This window comes from Lonchura striata, chromosome 5 (assembly GCF_050655825.1).
Source record: "Lonchura striata isolate lonStrDom1 chromosome 5, ASM5065582v1, whole genome shotgun sequence".
Lineage (NCBI taxonomy): Eukaryota > Metazoa > Chordata > Aves > Passeriformes > Estrildidae > Lonchura > Lonchura striata.
Genome location: NC_140707.1, coordinates 56,319,225 through 56,334,617, shown reverse-complemented (window position 1 = coordinate 56,334,617; position 15,393 = coordinate 56,319,225). Strand labels below are relative to the sequence as shown.

Genomic DNA, 15,393 nt, shown 5'->3' with positions numbered 1-15,393 from the left:
CTTTCTGGTAGTCAAGGAAGAAACAGAATCTTGGTGTGTTCAGCTTAGGTCTTTGTTCTTTCCATAATTGTATTGGTTTAGAGGATCATAGAGTTTTTAGTGTTGGCCAATCTTCCCATTTCAGAGACACCGTAGGGGGATTGTATTTAAATCTGATTTGAATCAAGATTTCAGAAGATCCCCCCTCAGAGTATTAACTTGTTGTACTGTAAAACTCATGCTCACGTTGAGACTCCTTTTTTGTCTGGGCTAGCTAAAGCATATTTATGTATTTTACTTTTTCGATACGAGAAGATTGGAAACCCAGAACTTATCCACCTTTTTAAATGGCTGTTTACTGGCAAAAGCCTTTGATGTCATTAGAACAATTCTCTATGCTGATGTGCTGTAAGGAGACCGCTGACATGGTCCAAGGTGACTTATAGAATAATTTTTCCTTTTGATGCTTTTTCCCCCCTCCATTCTCTCCCTTCCTTTCATTCCTTCCCTTCCTTTCCATACTTCTAGCCCCATGACCATCTTTTTTTTTGGCTTCAAAATACTGGAATTTTACTGGGAATTAACTTTTCATCTGCCATCTATTGTGCTATTAAAAAAATAAAATCAAAACATAGGGTTAAGCGAGTGCATCTATTTGAGAGCTTTCATAGACTTGGGAAAACTTTATATTCTGCTTTCCATTATGTCTGTTCTTGATTTCAAACTTTAGCACTTATTTGTTATTCTCCTTTTGCACCATTACCTTTATGCTGACACAAAACAACCATACAACTCTGCCAGTCACAGAAAGAAGAGGAATTATGTTTCTCTATCAGAAGGAAACAAATGAGGAAGAGTTGTTATCTCTGTCCTACTTTTTTTTTTTAATATCCATTATGTGAGCTAGCTGGCAAATAATAGTGCTTTTGTATATTCTTCCTAGAACTTTATCACTGTGACTACTTGATTAAGATGCTTGTGGTACATTTAGGTTTTATTGCTTAAGGTAGTAGCTGGCACATTTTATGCTAGTAAGAACTCCTGAATCTCTGCTGATAATGGCATTTATGGCTCCGCTGTTGAGCAACTCTAGGCTGTGTCTAAGAAGTTAATTTCCTTTCTTGTCTGAAGTCTGTATATTTTTCCTTGTCTTGGACTGAGTTGAGGGAAAGAAATCATGCATCATCTGCCCCAGGACTCACACAGTGTAGGGCAAATATAACTTAAAAAGTTATTCAGAAAACATTGAAATTCTTTACTATTAGGTGTTCTAGTTCCAGAAACTAACCAATACCATGCTATAAAGACAGAGGAGAAATGAATGGCTGTACTCGCTGTTTAGTTAAAACTTGCTCCTTTTCCCCCTTTGTGCCCCTCTGTATCCAAGACTGTAGAGAGGTAAATTGCATGTTTGCAGAGAGCAGAGGTATATGCAAGACAGGTAGAAAGAATGGCAAAGCATTTGTTTCTATTTTCACAGAGACACAGTTTGGCTCTTTCCAACAAAATAATTTGTCTAAATCATGGCTTTTCTTAAGACAATTTTTTCTTGTTGCTGTGAACTCTAGGAATTACCTGAACTTTGATTCCAAATGAATAAAAACAAGCAGCCAAACCTCTGGCCACTAAACTGTGACCTTTTCTTACACTTTATTTAAGACTGTCATCATTTTATATTTCAAATTTCAACTTAGTGTCCTGCCTGAAACACTATGATTTTATTCCTGTATTCCAAGGCAAAATAAACCATTTCATTTTAGTGTCAACATTTCTTAGGTGCTAGTGAAAATCAAAACCACTAAAATAATCTCTGCTCTCTGGTGTTGATGCTGTGTGCCAACTCTGATTTATCTATTTATTGTCACACTCTGAGTGTTAGTCTAACTGTAAACATCTAAGAAATTGTTGGAGTCTGCCAGCTGCTTTCTAAGACTGCTCCTAGATAATGCTCTCTGGGAGGCAGGTCCAGCTTTCTTCTGTGTGGCTGTCAGCTGGGGAATTTCTGCAAGCAGAAATTCTAGCAGTGCAATGATTGGTCACATCCTAGTTTTGAATGGCAACAGATCTTGTCCTCACCCTCTCTTCTTATTAACTATGCCTTGTTATGACTTTGGATGACCTGCTGTTGGACTTTTAAACAGGTTTCACAAGAATGTAGAGGGAAGTTATTTTCTTTCCATGTTTTGTGTTCCCCCAGTAGTCTGACACCTTAAGAGTTCTCAAAAAACCTCAACAAACATTTGAAGCAATTGAATGTTGGGGTGTCTCCTGACAGGTTTATTGTCTTGTTCTTGTTTGGGATAAATGATGTATGCTCCTGATCTAACTCCAGATGACAGTCAAGCACAAATGTTAAGGAATGGATACTAAGCATGGCTACTGAATTTTGTCAGGTGAAGTTCTATTAATCGGTTTGGCAGCAGATCAATGAATTTTCACAAGGAATTTAATGATTAGTTGTGTATTTTGGATTTCGGGAATGTAACGGAATGAATACTAGGTTGCCACATAAGGAAAAAATTTCTAATAATCATGTGTAACCTCTTGTGTCTTGTATTTCCCCTTGACTCAGCTGGTGGGGCTGCCCCTGGAGTACTGTGTGCAATTCGGGGCTCCTCAGGACAAGAGACATAAGGAACTACTAAAGAGGGTCCAGTGAAGGGCCACAAAGATGAATAAGAATCTTGACCATCTCTCCTGATGAGAGGCTGAGAGAGCTGGGACCACTTGGCCCAGGGAGGAGAAGGCTCAGAGTGCATCTGATCAATGTATATAATAAATAGATGAAGCAAAATGTGAAGATAGATGGATCCAAGCTCTTCTCAGTGGTGCTCAGTGATAAATAAAGTGACTTTCCAACCAAAAATAAAATCTGTAGTGCCATGCTGAACAATAGGTGTTTCCAGAATTGGTGGTTCAATTTGAAAGTTTCAGTGTTTTGACTACAAACATTATTTATTACTTTCTTCCCACGTGCAAATGCAAATAAAAATATTTTAATGTAAATCTAATTAAGGAAATAATTAAAAAATATTTTTCTTGATAGATCATGGGATTTTGGTATGCAATAGAATGTTTACTGTGAAACGAAATGCCTTTAATAATATTTTCTGTAGCAAAGAGTGAGCTTTGGGGTGTGTGCTGGTAGGTTCCTGCTTTCATTCTGCATTCAGGCTTGATGAGGAAACCACAATCTTGTTTCAAAGGATGAAAGCAATGTAATGTTGAAGTCATGTGATGTACCATTCTGAGAGGTGACATACAGGCACCAAATCACTTCAGCAAGTTAAATCACCAAGCTAAATCACCAAGCCATTGCATTTTGTTAATAAGTCATTAAGACATTTTTCTTTTCTGAATATATTTTTTGGAAATTGTTTCTCTTTTTCCCCAGAAAGTTTATATTTCCAGCTGAAAAATCGCATATTCTCCTTAGCTTATTCTTTGGGCTTATGTGGTGTCATTTTTTATTTTTTTGTTTATACCAAAGATAAATCAACTCACTTTACCATCTCCAGATGATATTTTTGAGCATACTCAGTTTATTTCCCTCCATGAAAGAAGTCATGACTTAAAACCTAAATTATGTCATAATTAATCTAAGCAGTCCTCCTATAAGCCTCCAGCTTCAGTATCTTTTGTCTATCAGTCAAAATGGCATTTCTTACAGCAGAAGCAATTGCTAGGACAAGGTGAGATAATTACCCTGCTGACCATTTTATACTGTGCTTCACAAGGGCAAAGCTCTTTCCAGCTTTTCATGCCAAGTGGTCTCAAATTGTCAAAGGTTTAAAAGTCTGAAGGGAACATTTGGATGCATATCTTACACAGATCAGAGGGAGAGATGAAAGACAATGATTTACCTTCTCCCTCAGGAAAACCAAGTTTTCTTGATAGTTGTAGACATGTTCTGGAACACGTTATGCTGTCTGAAAGATGTTTTTATGATTTCATGTTGACACATCATTATTTTTTTTTTTTTTACCTAGAGTTTTGTACATCATCTTTTAAAAGAAAAAAATTATTTGATTTGGTTTGATAAAATGAAAATATTTTAGGAATACTGAATAAAAACTTCCCTGGATTCAGTTTGAAGTGAGACTAGAATAAGCCTGTTGTTTAATACACTTGGATGCCTTTAAGAACTTTATTTTTCCTAATAAAAACAACATGAATAGAAATACCAAAAATATCCAACCAGAACTGAACATTTAAAACATCCTAGAAGTTTATTAAAGTAGATCAAGACAGCAAGGAGCTAGGCTTAGGAGCTTGCTTTCATGCATTGTGCTTTTCATAGCCAGCAGTCACATCACCTTCTGATCTGATTCTGTCAGCGTGCACAGGCAAGGTCAGGTCAGGTCAATACTTAAATGGGAAAATGTCTTGGTGCTGTAGAAAATGCTTTTCTTGATTTGGTAGTTGGGTCTTTTTCTCAGAACTATTGCAACAACATGAGGCTCTAGGACAATGTCTGAGAAGAACATTAAATGTAACCAAAAGCTTGATAATGTTTGATGCCTAAAAATTTTGAAGTATTTCTGCAGAAATGTTGAGGTCTGCTCTAATCTTTTCATTTTTCCAGATTGCAGTCAAAGAAGTTATGTTTCTGCTTACCTGTGTTTCCAATGGCTCTATATGTTAGTCATTCTCTTCATATAGGGAGGAAAGTAGGTTGTGTTCCAGACTGTTTTTTAAACAGCTTTATAGGGTTAACTGTGTTTGCAGTGTTATTATGGTAGTGATAGGCACTAACTTAGCATCTTTCAAAAATTTTGAACTGTTGATTATTTCATCTCCCTCTAATTTTTTTAGATTGAAAACTGTAATGTACATGTTCTGTATGACATATAAAAAAATTAGTTTAGCTTTTACTGTAATTAATAACACAAGCATTGTAGTCTTTTTAAAAAAGATGTGTGCTTGAAACGGAACTTGAAATAATTGCAAAAAGATGTTTCTGGTTTTATGTCATCTACATTTTGGAGTTTTTGAAGTTTAAGCTGACACTGACATTAAGCTGATGAAAAATCCATAGATTTTAGTCTTACGTTTTATAATATCTCAAGGGGTTTTTTTTGCTTCAAGATGTAGTTTACCTAGTTTTTCAAAATATTATTATACAACTTATAAAGTTGTATTTGTGCTGTAGGACAGCACTTTTGCTTAGCATCAATAGCTTCAAAGGAAAAAAAAAATATTATTCATAAAAGTGGCAAAGGTGTCTAATTTGTACAGATAAAGATTAGTCATATGCTGACATTAAAATTTAGATTTGTTAAGATAAATTATAATGCTTTTATATTATGATTGAAGAAATAGTTTTATTCACAGTAGATTTTTTTGACTTGACATAAGCTATTGGTTTTGCTATGTTCACATGGTAAGTAAAGCTACTGGGCACTTGAAATATCTTGAAAAGAAAAATAAAGCTGTAATTTTCCTTAAACTTAGGTAGCAGAGTGTGAAAGCTCCCATAACAATCTTAATAATTTGGTTGAGTGTTTGACCTAGATAGTGTTGAATGGTGGCTTCAAAATACATGTAGTGAAGATATTTTGCCTAGTGAGATTCTGGTGTATCATTTGGTGTGGTATGAATTTCCCTTGGTGTAACTGTGAAGCACCTTACAGAATGTTATAGATACAGACAAATCTCCTTCATTAGGGCACAGATTGCTCTGGTTACTCCACTGGCTACAAAAGATTTCCACTTCTACAAGAAATAGCCAGTTATCATTATTTGCATTGCTGTTAGCTATTACGTAGTAATAGTATATAGCTGGTAGCTATTGTCATGGTAATAGACTTTGAAAATGCAGTGCTTTATTTGCACAAAAAAGGTCAGAATCAGACAAGATTGCTTTAACTATTGGTAGCAAAAGCTATGATTGAATTTTTAAGCCAGTTTTATGATGCCTATCTTTTATATTGCAAAAGATAGAAACCACAAAGACTTCCAGCGTGTGCACCATCTGATAACACCACTACTATTCTGCATTTAAAGCAAGATGTCTTTGTGAGGCCACTTCAGTTAGAAAAGCAGTGTTCCTTGTTATTTTATCTAGCTGCATTATTGAATCTCCAAATACTGTATCTTTTCTTCAGAGTAGTTGTTCTCAACCTAGTTGCAAAAGACTTTCCTTTAACTGGGAATTCTCATTACTGTTGAGAGGCTTCCTGCTAGACTCCTTTTCTTTTGAATAAGTTCTGTAAGATGGTGCCTGATGCTTATTCTTCTATGAAAGCCTTGGGTATTTTGATATTACTTCAGAAAATACAGTGAACAATCCTTCGAATCATTTTTCACAGATTTCTAATTTCATTTCACTGCTTGATCTTCCAAGTTTTTTCAGAGGAATTCCTTTCTAGTGCCTATTGCTTTGGGCTGCAGACAGGATGGATCAAGACTCATAACTGTATGTAAAGGTCAGTTTGATTATTTTGCTTTAAAAGCACATGCCATTTTAGCAAAAAAACCCAAAATTCCATAAAAATCCCACAAAACCCATCCCAAAATGAAATCTTCTAGTCTAACAGTAACGTCCAACTTCTAATTGTTCAAATATTCACAGGGTCATATTTGACAAATATTTTTAGAGGCTCCTTTTTTGGGGTTTGACTTCAAGAATTGAGAGAAATATGTCCAGAGAGTGAGTGGCATAACTGGAGAGAATAATGGCAGTGTGAACAAAATGATCAGCTCTACACACACCTGCAGTAATGCTCCCACTGGTGGTTTAGGCACATTGGTGACAGATTACATTTAGGGAGCTCTTTCATTTGCCTTTTATATTCTGTTGACTATAGAAAGTATTACACCTTAAACTTCCTTTGGCTTCATATGAAGCATATTGATAAGATATTTGGCATAAAATTACATGTAAATAAAATGCTTGATTTAGTCGTGGTGGTGAGATGTCTCCATTTTATCAAGACAGCTTGCATGCAGAATGAGTGGATTAATTCTATGTTTTGGTTAGCTGGCAACACTATAAACCTTCTCCTGACTTTTAGAACTGTGTTAATCCCTGTTCCATGCTTATAATCCCTCTACAAGAGCAAGCAAGGTGAATGATGCTTTATCTTAGATCAAGACAAGGCATCTGACAGCATTTGGAAATTGCCTGAAGAGTTATTGTGGAGAGCATGACATTTTAAGTGAAAAAGCCTTCTGGAGTGCTTGAGGAAATAAATATTTGAAGAACTGGTAAATGTTTGGTTTGGGTTTTTTTTTTTTAGATCAAGGTTGCACTTTAGATCATATTTGTGTTTTTTAGTTACAGGTTCCTCTTTTGCTTACTGCTTTTTCAATTGCTGTTTCTTCTGCCATACAAATTAATACCACAAAAATGAATAGCCTTTGAAACATTATTCAGTAATAATTTATAAATAGTCCTGGTTTTGTCTTTTGCAGGTTACAGCATATGCCTGTAAGAATGAGTATTACATTATGTTACACTTCTCTTTGGGATTAGTCAACTGAATCAGTATTCTTGAGATAAACATAGTTTTTAAGCAGAAGATTTGATTTTCTTGAAAAAGTTACACATGAATGCTCTTTACCCATATTCTCCTTTTTATTGGTTTTCAGTGATTAATTTGTGAGTCCACATGGGCGACGTCTTTCATTGCCTACCAAGCTACACATTGACTTCTGAGACCCTTTAATATTGTCTAGTTTTCCTATGCTTCTTTCCTGTTTACTTATGGTTCTGGTACATGTGGGTATTTTGTTTGTTTCAGGAGATGGTCTTTTGTGTAAATACTTTTGTGGCTTCTATGACTTTTTTTTTTTTTTTTTTTTTTAAACAAGAGCTCAGCTGTTGTCCCAATTTTAAGTGGTATCCTGGTTCCTTTCACTTTTCTGCGTGTAAAGTTAGATGCTGGGATGGTCAATTTGTGACAAGTAGAGATATCCTTGACTTTTTTCAGTAGGAAAAGTGTCAAACACTTGCAGAACATCTGTGGGCCTGATAAACTCAAGAACTCCTGAAGAAATCTAGTGTATCTGCAGTGTCCAGGGCTGGCAAGATAGTGTTTTCTTCTGCTCTAAACCTTCTTTGGTTGGTAATGAAGTACAGTCAATTGAAGCCCAGAATGGATGTTGTGCTTATCTCAGCTTTTTTCAATAGCAGCTCTGCCACTGCCTTCTTCCCACCAGTCCTTACATTAAGCCAACTGCTAATTTTGTCAGGATAATCTTTCTGTGTAAAATAAGAACTTTTCAAAAATTGTCACTTGTTATTCTGTGACTCCACTCAAATATTCAGATGATAAGTTCTTGCACATGGAGAGATTTTCATTACTGTTTCATTATCTCCCACAGGAGAAAAGACTGAATTGCTGTTTAATGTACTTGTTCAGAAATATGAAAGAAAATTATACATGCTGTGATTTTTGTTTTCTGTGTGATACTAGAAGATCTAGTATAAATTTTAAAAGTAATAGATGGAATGTTAATGTAGTGGTTAAAAACTGTTGTAAATCTTGTAGAGAAGAAGCAAATTGTAATGAATGGGTAAAAGGATGTTCAAAGGGTTTTAGTAGTAGTGAAAGATTTAGAAACAAGAAAATTTTGTATGTCAATCAAGTTTATTAAGTTAATGTATGGTTAGAAGCATCGAAAATAACCATCCTTTGAAAAGTAACTTTTGAAATGGTCTTGGCTAAAGAATTTGGAGTAAATGCTTCTTTGACCTTAAATAATTTATTCTTTCGATTTCTAACTCAGTAATGGAATGAGTCTTTGTGCACTGAAAAATGAGTAATTTTAAATTTGATAAGAAGTTTTGCTGTTTAGTTTCACTTTCTAGGTTGTATTTCATTACAAAATTTATTTGAAATAAATTCTGTTCATATTTTATAGACATGTTTGTCTCAGTTTCCCCATAATTAAGTGACTATGGCATGATAATCTTTAGCAAAATAGTTTGCTATCAACTGGCTAAAATGGGAAATAGATATTTCCACTTTAATTTTAATCTGCTTTTTTTTTTTTTTTTTAATCTGTGATTATTTTGTAGGTTTGTTTGCTTTTCACCACAAGTGTTCAGGAGCAAAGGACTGCTTTCTAACTTTGTGGCTGACAAATACTAACCAAGTCATTTACTAGTACTTCCTGATTTGTTACAGGATCTCCTTTGGGTCATCAAATCTACTGACCCAAAGGAGCTGAACAGCTACACTGCCTCCTAAGTTACTGACAGCTGATTGCACTGTGTTCTCTCCACAGATCTTGCACTTTCTATTTCCTTTTCTCTCTTTTTTTTTTTTTTTGGTTTTTTTTTGGTTTTGTTTTTTTTTTTTTTTTTGGCCCCTTGCTGCTAATTCTAGGGGAGTCATGTTTGACACTTAATATGTAATAATGGTTTAAATAATTTGTCAAGTCTGTGCATTGTCTTGTAAGGAAAGAACACAGTTGGATTTTTTTTAGGTGGGATTCTTTCTTACTTTCAGGGTCTAGTATGTCCGATTATTGTACCACCAGTTCTTTAATATGAACAGCTATTAAAGAATAACAGGACATTTATCTTAGCAAATTTATCTCCAAATGAATCTGGAGTATATGATAACTTTCATGTGAGAAGATTTTTTAGCTAGGAACATGTAAATAATTTTTATTATTTACATGTAAACATGTAAAGTCTTCTTTTTCAAGGGACATATTAGAAAATAATTTTGTTCCTCAGATTGCGAAAACCTGGTGATTAAATTGTCACAATCATGTAGAATTTGTGAAAATCCAGCAACCCCACTCAGTCAAAGCATGAGTTCTCCTTATGGCATTGGCAAAATCATTCGTATTTGAAAAGAAGGGGAGTATCTTTATTTTTAATCATTTTTCTAGAGATGAGGACTTAACAGAAAGCTGAAGCTAATCTCTTCCTCAGCAGTGGAGGATATGACAATGCAAGAAAAAAATTGACATCTTCATATAGGGGCATATGGTTCCCAGAATATTTTACTCAGTTCTCATATTTGATGATTTGGGAATTTTAGTCACTCTCTGACTCTTTCCTTCTCTTTGAAGTACATCTCTTTTTATTTTTGCCTCCTCCTTGGAGTTCAGGAACAAATAGAAGCCCAAAGCAATCTTTAGGAGTCTCTGGGTTGTTTATAAATATTTCTTGTTAATCTAAAAACATTCAGATCCAATAGGAGAAAATATGGAATGGTAATGAGATAAACTGCAGCTGGGAAGGACCAACATACAGTTTGAGTTCACTGTCCTTATCTCCACTTCAGCCTCTCTTACTTTGAAGTTGGACACTTGTGCAATTTAAGGAAGTTTCAGAAAGCTATAGTTGACATTATTGGCTCTGGGGCAATAACTGTGTGGAAGGCTGGCAGTGGTGCTCCATGATGAATACTGCTTTTTTTTTGTCTATGGAAAATAAGTGTGTTCTGACTTGATCTGTTTAAACTTTGATGAGAGATGTTTGCTGATTGCAGCTCTTTCTGCTTTAAGATCTTAAACAGTATGACAGAAATGGTTTGTAGCTTCCCCTATTATTCTTTCTTGAAAATATGAATAAATTACAGCAAATAAGAAAATATTCTCGAATGTATGTAAAATGTCTGTAAGCATATCATGAAAATATTTTGCTTTATTTAAGCATAGAAGCAATTTCACACTTGAAATTAACTCTTAATTAATAGATATCTGAGATGCTGTTACTTTACTGCAGTATTCTTTTGTGCATTTTTACTGGTGCCCTAGTTTTATGAAGCTCAGGAGTAGTCACATGAATATATTCTTGGATTTTCATCCAATATTGTTGCTAAGGAAACATCATCTTTAATACTGTATCCTTGTCTGCAGCTTGTCTGTATTAATCAATGCCTGCTAATGCTCAGCACAAACCAAGTAAAGATGAAAAGGAATCTTAATTTCTTTTATTATTAAGTAGTTTATTATTGACTATTCTCCTTCAGAATCCCCTGCCACTTCAAACATCACACAAATTGTAGGGTCTTGGCCATGTCTGTAGTCTCATTCCATGCAGACACAACATGAACAGGGTTTATTTGTTTTTTCATTGGCTGCCATTAGTATTTAATATAATAACCTAACATTAGATCTTCTACCATCTTGATCCATCTTGACCATGCATCTGGACAAAATGCTGGGGAATGATTACATATTGCTCTGAAAGGGAGAAAGAACCTTTCCTGAATGCATTAAAAAGAGGAGCTTGAATGTACTAAAGTGAGAAACACATCTCTTTTCAGTATGCTGCTAAAACTCTACTACTGCATTTCAGCCCAATTTGAGTATCTGGCTAGGAAAAGACCTGTCATTCAGGCATAGCAGTGGAAACCTCAGTTCACTGTAAGTCCAGCTATTTCGTTTGTTGCAATAGTGACAGACAAGTTTTTTTAATTTTCTGTTTCTGAACCCTTCTGAGAAAGTGCCAAGTTCTAGGGTCAATTTAAAAATTAATTTGACTTAACAGTTTGTTAGCTTAATACTGGCTTTTTTCATTATAACGTTTGCCTTTTGGACATGTTCTTACATATGTTACATGTTACTACATTAGATCTAACATCTGTTGTGGCAGAGCCCAGGTCAGATAGGCCGGAGGCAAACAAGAAGGAACTTCTCATTAGGTATATCTGTTTCCTTTTCTGGACAAGCATCAGTATCTCATTCATCAGCTTAGTCATCCTTCAAGGACAAGGAGAGAAATCAAGCACCAGTTTACAGTCTAGCAGTTTGAGCTAGATGCAAGCACAGTTTCTTGCAGCAGTCTAACCTGGATAGGTCATACCAGCTCTCATTAACAGGATAGTAGAGGGAATTCTCTCCTTCTGAGTGCTATAAAGGGAATATGTGTCCTTTTCTTCTGAGCGCAGAGCTTCTTATGCCACTAAGCAATCTCTTCCTTCTCCCTAAAAAAAAAATGCAAGAGAATATTTGTGGGGGACTGTACCTAAGCCCACAAGTCCCACACTAACAGATTTGAGAGCTGCCTTTAGAGCTGAACCATACCCATACTTTTCTGCCTGATCTCAGGAACTGAATGGATGAATGGCAAGCAGCTATTGCAGATACCATCCCAATAGTGGTATGTTTTTAACCCCTCAACAGAGATGTGTTGAGTCATACCCAGAGAACCCAGAGAGAGCTCAAACTCATTGTTTGATCCCGTTAACTGCATCACACCCACAAGTTCCTATAGTCTGTGTATGGAAAGTGTTTATTGTTATTTGTTTCTGGGCACCCATTCTAATTAAGCTCTTTCTGTGTGCACTAGGAAGCGATTTAAAGTGTTTTGCTCAGGGCTAACAATGAACATTCTCAAGTATGTGACTTGTATTGATGCTTCTACTCTAGAGAAGCATCCATATGAGTTAGATCAAGATATTGTATTTTTGTATTGATTGCTATGCTTATAGGGATTGTTTGATCACTCATAGTCCAACGAAAGAACTGAAAAGAGTCACCATATTGTGTAAATTGGAATCTAATCCTTGATTTTTCATGAGGACCCAAAATTTTCAAATCCATAATTCTGCATGGTTCCTCATGGGATTAATAATAGCTAAGACTTGATTACTAAGGAAAAAACATTGTCTTATCATACATGTCTCATATCAAAATGATGTAAATATGTGTAGTAGTTACTTTGTTTAGTGTTGGTAACAGAAGCAGTAGTCCTTTGACTTTTTCCATGCTTCTCTTTTTCATCTGCTCTGACAACCTGTGAGATAGAATACTTAGAGGTAGTACTTTAAGTTGTCCTTCACTCCTTGGTCTCTAAGAAAAGACATGAAAAAGAATTTTCAGGTAGGTGTTTCTTCAGCCACTGCTAACAGCTTTGCTAAATAGTTTCCCTGAAACTCACCATATTTACATTTTTTAAAAGAGCTTGCTGTCTTAAAATATTTATTGCACATTTATTTTCTTCTTCTTTCAATGACTGTCTAGAAAAGGTATTAGCAGTTTACTATAGAGACTGAAGTGATAGGGGAAGGATGTTGGTAATTCTACAGTGTTGTCTGTTGTGTTTAAAATACAGACTCTGGATCTTAATTTGTGCTGCATTATTATCCTATGTCAAGGCAGAATTCGAGCTCAGTTGTTTAAGCCAGTATTTTGTATTGTGATGTAGAAAGAACTAATACTGTGATCCTGCTATTAGCTGTTACTTGCCATTTATTAATTAGAAATAGAGGAAACCTTCTCTGCATTCACCTAATATTATTTGAATGAAATGAGTTGGAATGCTTGGGCTGAGGACAATGTTCTCCTTTCCCTTGCTGGTGCCCTTACTGTTGTCCCTTCCATCTCTGATGCATTGTGTTTCTCTAAAGACTCTAGGCTTTAGTTAAAAACATACAGAGCTAATTTTTGGTTGCTATAACTTGTTTTATAAGGTGTGGTGTGGGGCTGCTTTTGCATGTATGTGTGTCCATACAGCTACAGTGAGAGTTTTGTTGTACTTGTGGTGTGGTTTTTGCTTGTCTGTGCACTTGTAGCAAAGATCAGGACAGGATTGAAAAGGTGGGGAATCAGACATGAGACTGCTGTGTTTTTCTATTTTCCTCTTAGTTTCTGTCTCTTTTTTCTTGCTTATTTTTTTCACTTCCCTTTTCAAATTTCTTTCTTGTCTATTTGGTCTAATTGCACCCTTTCTGTGGTGCCATTCTAAAAAAATAGATGATTTTGGATGCAGCATTTTCTTTCCCTCCAGATGTTTTTCCTTTGTCCTGTGAGTACACCATCTGCCTTTGTGTGCTTGGGAGATGTGCAGGTGTTAGTCAGGATTAGGTGGCAGAACTGAATTGAAATGTGGGAAGTTTTGCTGCCAGCTCCTTTCTGAAATGTTTTTTAATTGTGAAGTTGCTCTGTCAAATAAACAAGAAGGGAACAACTAAATAAACAACTTTGGAAATGTTGTGAATCAAAGTAGGGAAATAGTGGTTACTTTATCCTGGTGCTGAGGGTAACAGGGAGTAGCCAAGAGCAGAAATTCCCATTGCAAAATGGAAAGGTTCAGGGCTTTTTTTCAGGGCATTTCAACTTTGAAGTTAGGAACTCTGCTCAGTTTTGTATGTGGAATTTGTCAAGCAATATCAACAAACTGAACTGCTCTTTTAAAACAGAAAAAAATATAGAATTGTATTGTGTACTGTAATTTAGCTTCATAAAATATTAAGCATCTTCTAATGTGATTTCCTCTTGCTCTTTCTGTATATGGAAAATGTATATATCTTTTGAATCATAACATTTTTCTGGTAATTTCCTAGTTAGCTTTAACCTTGCTGGTTTTGTTTATATTTATAGACTTCCCTTGTCTCCAGCCTTTGAACTTTATCAAAACCTGTGTTCAAGTTAAAGATCATTTTACTTTTGCGGAGTGCTCAACCTTTCTCCTTCCCAAATAATTTTGAGAAGATAAATATGCTTCCCGTGTGTTGTTAGTGATTCTGTCCACTAGTCTCTCAAGATCATACATTAACCTGGCATTCATCAAGCTTGGAAATTTTTTAGCCAAATTAAACAGCCAGCTTTAGAAATTATGTCTTCCTGACTTCTATATGGTATTTCTACATCATTCTGGACTGCTGTACCTAGTATGTATGCAATGTGATCAAGTAGTTTGTTTGGGTTTCTATTAGAATATATTCTTATTTTTCTGTATTATGAAATCTGAGTCCTCAGACCTCGTGTTCTCCCATACAGCTTCCTGGCATAAGCAAAACAAAGAAGTATCTTGCTGACTAGAATGTTTTCTAGCTTGGTCCCAGATTTAGCAAAACAGTTCTGATGAACCTCAAGTGCACTCTGAAAGACTGAAATACAAGTTATAATAAAATTCTCTACAATATTCAAAATGTGGAGAGTTAATAATTATTCAAAACCATTTATTCCCAATTGTTCTATATTAAAATTATGACATTTAAGATAATCTTAATTGCTCTCAGGTTCAGTCATCTGAAGTGTAGTCATTGCCTCTAGTCTAAGCTAGTCGTGCTTTGGGTTGCTGTACAATCAGCAGAGAGACAGCTCTGGAAAGCTGCCCTCTCATCAAAAGGACATCAAATACTGTGTGAATAAAGAACTTCTGGAGATGTGCATCTCTCTCCATTGATGATTGATGTGTGGATAGATAACACCAACTTCTGTTTTCCATTGTTTGTATTTTAAGTTTTAAGAAATACAAAGGAAGAGAGGTATTTCTCTCAGTGTATGAAAATCTGACTAAATTCAGCAACCACTTTTGGAACAGACAATTATTGACTATTTTGCAACTAATTTAAATGTAGAAGGCTTTTGAAGGCTAAATTCAAGAAACATGTTGGTATGTACTATATTTAGAATTTCACAGCTTCTGTGGAGTCTGCGATACAAAATGACTTTTTATTATCTAGTATCCATAGGAAAATATTGTAAAATAATTCTTAA

The 15,393-nt window shown here is 35.3% G+C and overlaps 1 protein-coding gene across 3 annotated transcripts in view; it reads left to right on the top strand.

The window, feature by feature from the left end:
- Positions 1 to 15,393, top strand: part of EML5 (EMAP like 5) — a 98,559-nt gene that overhangs the window by 3,987 nt on the left and 79,179 nt on the right. The gene's annotated exons all lie outside the window — the stretch shown is intronic.